Genomic DNA, 6185 nt, shown 5'->3' with positions numbered 1-6185 from the left:
GGGCAGAGGAGAAAACAGGTGAGCTGGCACACATTGGGCCACTGCCATGTCTCTGGAGGCCAGAGCTGGGGAACGCCAGCCCACGTGCCCTTAGAGAGTACCTGTCCCGCTGTGGGTTGGACAGTCTACATTCTGAGGCCTTGGCCCCTTCTCCAGGATATTTGCTTTTGGCCACCACGGCTGCCAAAGAAGCTGCCTACTCCTCTTACGGCCCCCAGGCCTAGCCCTGTGGGGGCTGGGTGAGGTTTAACCTGTGAGTCACTGGCTAGACAGGCTGATGGATCTTTTTCTAAGTTTCTGGGGCAGGAGCCCCCAGAACAACCTGACCAGCAGCTCTCTTATCAGACAGGGGTACCTGTGTCTTATCGCCTCCTTGAGAGCAGCATTCCTATCTCATTATGCCCCCTGGTGCCTAACAGTGTCTGGCACAGAGCAAGTGCTTGGCATAATTGTTATGGACAGGTGAAATCTACCCAGAGAATTTCCTGGCAACCACCTTACATCATGTTCCTGGCCATATTTTTCACAGACTTTTCCCTGCCTGGAATAATTTCATTTCCTCTCTTTACAGTCAAGCTCTTAGTGTTTCCAGAGCACCTGATACGACAAGAGCCCACAACTATTGGCCACTTAATATTTGCCAGGCAGCGTGCCATAGTTCCTTGATTCTAAGATACCATTAATTTGGAGAACACCTTTAATTTAGTAATAGCATTGGGGGAAAGTATAGTATTGGAAAGCAAATTACTGCATTTGTCAAAACACATGACACATCTCAATTATACAAAACTTCCCAATGTGAAATAATTTTAGAAATGAGCTATAGACTATAGACTCATCTAATGTTTATAATATATAGTCTCATTAATATTTGCAGTCTCTATAAATATACATACAGTCTATACACACACATATGTATATATAGTTCATTTCATGTTTCAACAATTCATGAGGTAGACATACTATTATTTTTATGTTAAGAGGAGGAAAATGAGTTCAGAGAGGATGTGTAACTTGCACCAGATCACACAGCTAATTAGTATAGCAGCTGGATTGGAACCTTGCAGTCTTAGCCACTATGGTATATGTCTTGAGGGACTTGGTATTTCGCTGGGTGCTGCCACCTCCTTATCACAGCAAGCAGTTAATTATCAGTACCTGGAACCAAAGATAAGAGGAAAGAGAAGGGGGCCTGAGTTGTTTAATTCCCAAACTCTGGATAGTAAATGTGACTTCTAAGAAGACTTGTAAGCACTAGTATTGGAAGTAGGGGATATATGCAAACTCTGTCCCCTGTGGCTTCCACAGTGACAAGGGCAAATTAGGACATACTCTACTTTGGAGTAGGGTATGCAGGGTGGTACCCAGGATTCAAGTGATTCCCTGTAGAAGAATTAGTAGCTACAACAAGGCACTTGCTCTTCAAAATACTCGCTCTTCACAGGTATCACCTCATTCAACTTTCACAACAATCTTTTAAGGTGGGAATCAATTGCTCCCACTGTATGCATATACAAATGAAGTTGAGACAGTGAAAGGTTAAGTAGCTGGCTCAAGGTGATACTAGAAAGTGGATGAGCTGGATTTGAACTCAGGAGTCCATACCTTTAACGATCAGCTGTGCTTTGCCTCAGTAATAACAGCGACAACACCAGTAGCCCAGGAGCAGTAACAGCAACGATCATTTGTTGATCCTTTACACTACTCCCAGGCATCCTACTCAGTCTTTTGTGCACATTACTTAATTTAATCCTTACTACAATTATATGAGCCCCTGTTGCTATGCCCATTTCACAGATGGGGAAACTGAGGTGCAAAGAGATGAAGTAATTTGCCCAAGGTTACACAGGTAGAAAGGATCCAGAGGATATTGAGTTCCAGGGCCCTGGCTCATGGCAGCGACTCCTCTGCACTCCCCTCGCCTATCCTCAACCTTGCCTACTCCTCCACCGCAGTGAAGGAGCCCAAAAACTTGGGGAGGGATGAGATATTTGCCCCAGATCTAGGGCCGGGTTCGCGTGTACCAGAGCCTCACTGATGGCAACTGCGTGAGTCTGAGTGGCTGCACGGAAGTCTCTTGAGCTCCCGGCTTAGGACACCGGATCGGACCTCCTCCAGGGCGACTCTGCAGCCCCTGCCCCGCCCCCGCGGAGCGAGCTGGTGCTGTCCTGCTGCCGAAGCCACGTCTGCCCCGGGCCAACCCGCTTCAAGTGTTTGCTTCTTTCTGCAACAACAGCCACCCCCAGAAAAAGCATTCTGGAGGAATGGCAGCGATCAAGTCCACGCTCCTCACAGAGGCCGGGAAGGGAGCGGAGCAGGTGCTGGGCTGAGCGACGAGCTGAAGTGCAGCCGTGACCCCCGGGCCCCCAAGTTTCTGAGTAGCTCAGAAATGGCTCTGGCCCTGTTCTATGACCCGAGCCACGGCAATGGTAGGCGCCAGGCTGGACCTGGATCGCGCCGGGAAAAGTGTCTCAGCATCCTGTCCACTGCGGAACAGCTACTGGCTGATGCCTGCCTGGCCAGAGACCGCGCGGACGGTGCTGGTAAAGCCACAGTGCCCTGCGTCCTCCGTGGTGCCTGAACCCCTGAAGTGGTCCCACCCGACCCAGTTGAGCTCACCTCTAGGTTGCAAAGGATTTGTGGCTCACGTAGGCGCGATCCCGGTACTCTGCTCTGCTGCTGGGCTCGCAGAGCTAGCTAGCATCCCCTGGCCGCCGCGGCCAAGGGCTCTTGTGGGCGGGCCTGGGCCCCGCCCCTAGAGCCCGCCCCTCAGACTCCGCCCCCACCTGCCCAGGTGGTGTCTTCAGGCCGCAGACACCTGTAGCAGCTCGGAGCCAGCTACGACTCCACAGCGCCCCCTGCCGCCCCGAAGCCACCTTGCATCCTGCGTTACACCTCGCAGCGCCTCCTGCCGCCCAGATACTGCCTCGCGCCTTCCTCCTTCGCCCAGGTGACAAAGTCCTCCTCCTCCCGCACCAGGAGGTCTCCCTCAGCCTCTCATTATCCGAACTCCCTCTGGGCTTGCAGCGTAAGGCTGCTTCAGTGCCCAGCTGGGTCTGGCTGTGAGCTGTTCAGCCAAGCCACCCATCCTTTGCTCGTTTCAGCTGCCTTTTTATAAGGACTCACGTAGATAACTAAAAGAAGTGAGGTTAAGTTGAAATATTAAATAAGTTATTATAGAGCAGCATGCCATTTCTCTGCTTAAACCTATTCAGTGGCTTCTTACTTTATGCAGAGGAAAAGCCAAAGTCTTTATGATCATTTACAAGACCCTACATTATCTGATCCCTGTTCTCACTCTGCCTTCATCTCCTCCCACCTTACTCTGGCTCATCCTGCTTCATCCTCACTGGCCTCTGTGATGTGCATTGAATATGACTATGATTGGAATTAGCCTTGGAAAAGTCACAGTGCAGTGTATGCCATATCTAGTCCCGGGTGCAAATCTACAAATCTTTTAGAGAACATTTTTCTATGCCAGATGACACCAGTGAGGGCCCTGAGCTCTATTTCAGAAACAGACTCAAATTAGCTTCAGCAAAGCCAAGAATTTATTCAATGGATGTATACAAGGATGTTTTGTAGAATCCAAAGAAACACAAAGAAGACCTCAGGAAACTAGAAACCAATAAATTCTGGATTCTTTAGAAGGAAGATTTTGTGAGCTTTCTTGAGTTTTCAAAGCCTAAGTCTCAGTGGGTCCGCAGGAAGAATTTGATTGGACACTGGCCTGCCAATGAGCTGGCTTCTTTGGGTCAGGTCTTCTTACTCCTGGTCCAATCGCTAGCACTATAAGGATAGGAACAGGTAGAACAAATATGGCTGCAGAGGTTCACCAGCATTGGTAGATGGGCAGTTCTTAAAGAATGTGGCTGAGTAAGGAAAGAAAAAACTTAAAATGAAGTGAATCAAACTTTTCCTTTGTGTTCAATAAAACCACTTACAGTCCACTTAAGAAAAAGTAGTGCTGCATCCAGCACTACCTAAAGCTGGGTCTCTGTCCTGGAAATTTTAGTTATGTGAGACAAGAAATTTGCTATTGTGCTTAGAACATGTTGAGCTCAGTTTCTCTCACTAGAAACCAAAAGTCTCAACTAATATAGAGGATAAAATCCTATCTTCCCTCTCAGATGTGGTTCTGCTCTTTAAAGCAAGTGTACACAATTCTACAAATCTACAGGCACAAATCTACAAATCTTCTGGGAAACACTTTCCTATGCCAGATGACACCAGTGAGGACCCTGAGCTACTAAAAGGGAAAAAGGGTAATTATAACTCTGACAAGGAAAGAGATTGTCCTTGATTCTAGACCTCGTTAGCTACTTTGGTTTATATATATACACAAGGTCTTGCTCTGTTTCCCAGGTTGGAGTGCAGTGGTGTCATCATAGTTCACTTCAACCTTCTGCTCCTCAGCTCAAGCAAGTCTCCTGGCTCAGTTTCCCCAGTAGCTGCAACTGCAGGCATAAGCCACCACGTCCAGATAATTGTTCTATATTTAGTAGAGCCTCTTGCTCAGGCTGGTCTTGAACTGCTGGCCTCAGGTGATCCTCCTGCTTCAGCCTTGTAAAGTGCTAAAATTACAGGCAGGAGCCACAATACCCAGACCTCTTTAGCTATCTTGGCAAGACCAAAAGTTCACCACTTTATCTCTATAAGGCCTAAGGTTAATATAAGTCAGGTGTAGGGTCAATGGGACTTAAACTTCCATAAACTCACATTTATGTTATGTAATAGGATGGAAGGATTCCAAAAAGTTCCAAGGTCTTCCATGACTTGCTGGGTTGATGAGGGGTGGTGAAGGGGTTGTAACATGCTAGAAGATCATTCTTTGTCGCCCTTGGTAGAGTGCTGAGTTGTCATAGCTCACAGCAACCTCAAACTCTTGGGCTCAAGCAATCCTCTTGCCTTAGCCTCTTGAGTAGCTGGGACCGCTGGTGCCCACAACAAAGCCTGGCTATTTCTTTTAGAGATGGGGTCTTACTCTTGCTCAAGTTGGTCTCGAACTCATGAGCTCAATCTATCTGCCTGCTTCAGCCTCTCAGAGTGTTAGGCTTACAGATGTGAGCCACCATGCCTGGCCTTCTTTATTCTTTAAAAAAATTTTTTTTTCCTTTTGAGACAGAGTCTCACTCTATTGCCCAGTCTCAGTGCCGTAACATCAGTCTAGCTTACGGCAACCTCAAACTTCTGGGTTCAAGCAATTCTCCAACCTCAGCCTCCTGAGTAGCTAGGACTACAGGCTACTGCCTACAATGCCTGACTAATTTTTTCTATTTTTAAGTAAAGACAGGGTCTTGCTCTTTGTCAGGCTGGTCTCAAACATCTGACATCAAGGAATCCTCCCATTGCAGACCCCCGGACCGTTAGGATTGCAGGCATTAGCCACGGCACCCAGTCTAGAAAACTATTTTTACTTATTAAGCGAGCCCTAGTCCCCACTAACTTGGGCAATATTTCTGTGTGTAGTCTTAGCTTGGGCCAATAGCATCTATTGTTGAAATAGTAGAGAAATGTGAATCTGGTTTCATTAAATGTCTAGGACCTTTTTTCCCCTGAGGGGAATACATATTCTTCTGACAAAGGTTAACATCATTTTCCTAGTATAAGAAATATGCCCTTATTAAATTCTTTAAGGATCAAGAAACATGCATAGATTACTTATATTAATGGGGGTTTGTGGAAATTATAATTTCCTGGCCATGTTGGAGGGGTTTTCATGCCCATTCCCCACCTGCTTGGCCCTTGCCAATTTCACATTTTACCATGCATCACCTGAAACATTCTGCTTCTAGCACTTATTTCTAATTCAGGTAGGATTGTGTATACTGCAAACAAACAAAAAACCCCCAAATGAGCCTAAGTTTAGTGGAAAAAAGTTAGCTCGTGTATAGCGGAGTTTGGATTTAGGCCCACTTTAAACTTGAATTCAAAAGATGTCACCAGGACGTGGTTTCCCTGCCTGTAAGTCTCAGTTCTGTTTTCTCAGTGTTTACATCACTGTCCATCCAGTGTAGTCACAAGATTGCTGCACTAGTCCAGCTCCTACATTTACATAAGTCTGAGTCCACAAGGACTGGTGGCTCAAGCATAGACTGTAGGGATAGTTCTGAACAATCCGAATTGGACTTTATTTGCCCTGATTGAGGAATGTTTCAGTTTCCAATTGAACTCCTTGTTTTGAA

This window comes from Otolemur garnettii, unplaced genomic scaffold (genome assembly GCF_000181295.1).
Source record: "Otolemur garnettii isolate 467f Iridium unplaced genomic scaffold, OtoGar3 scaffold00096, whole genome shotgun sequence".
NCBI lineage: Eukaryota > Metazoa > Chordata > Mammalia > Primates > Galagidae > Otolemur > Otolemur garnettii.
This window is presented reverse-complemented; position numbering follows the sequence as displayed.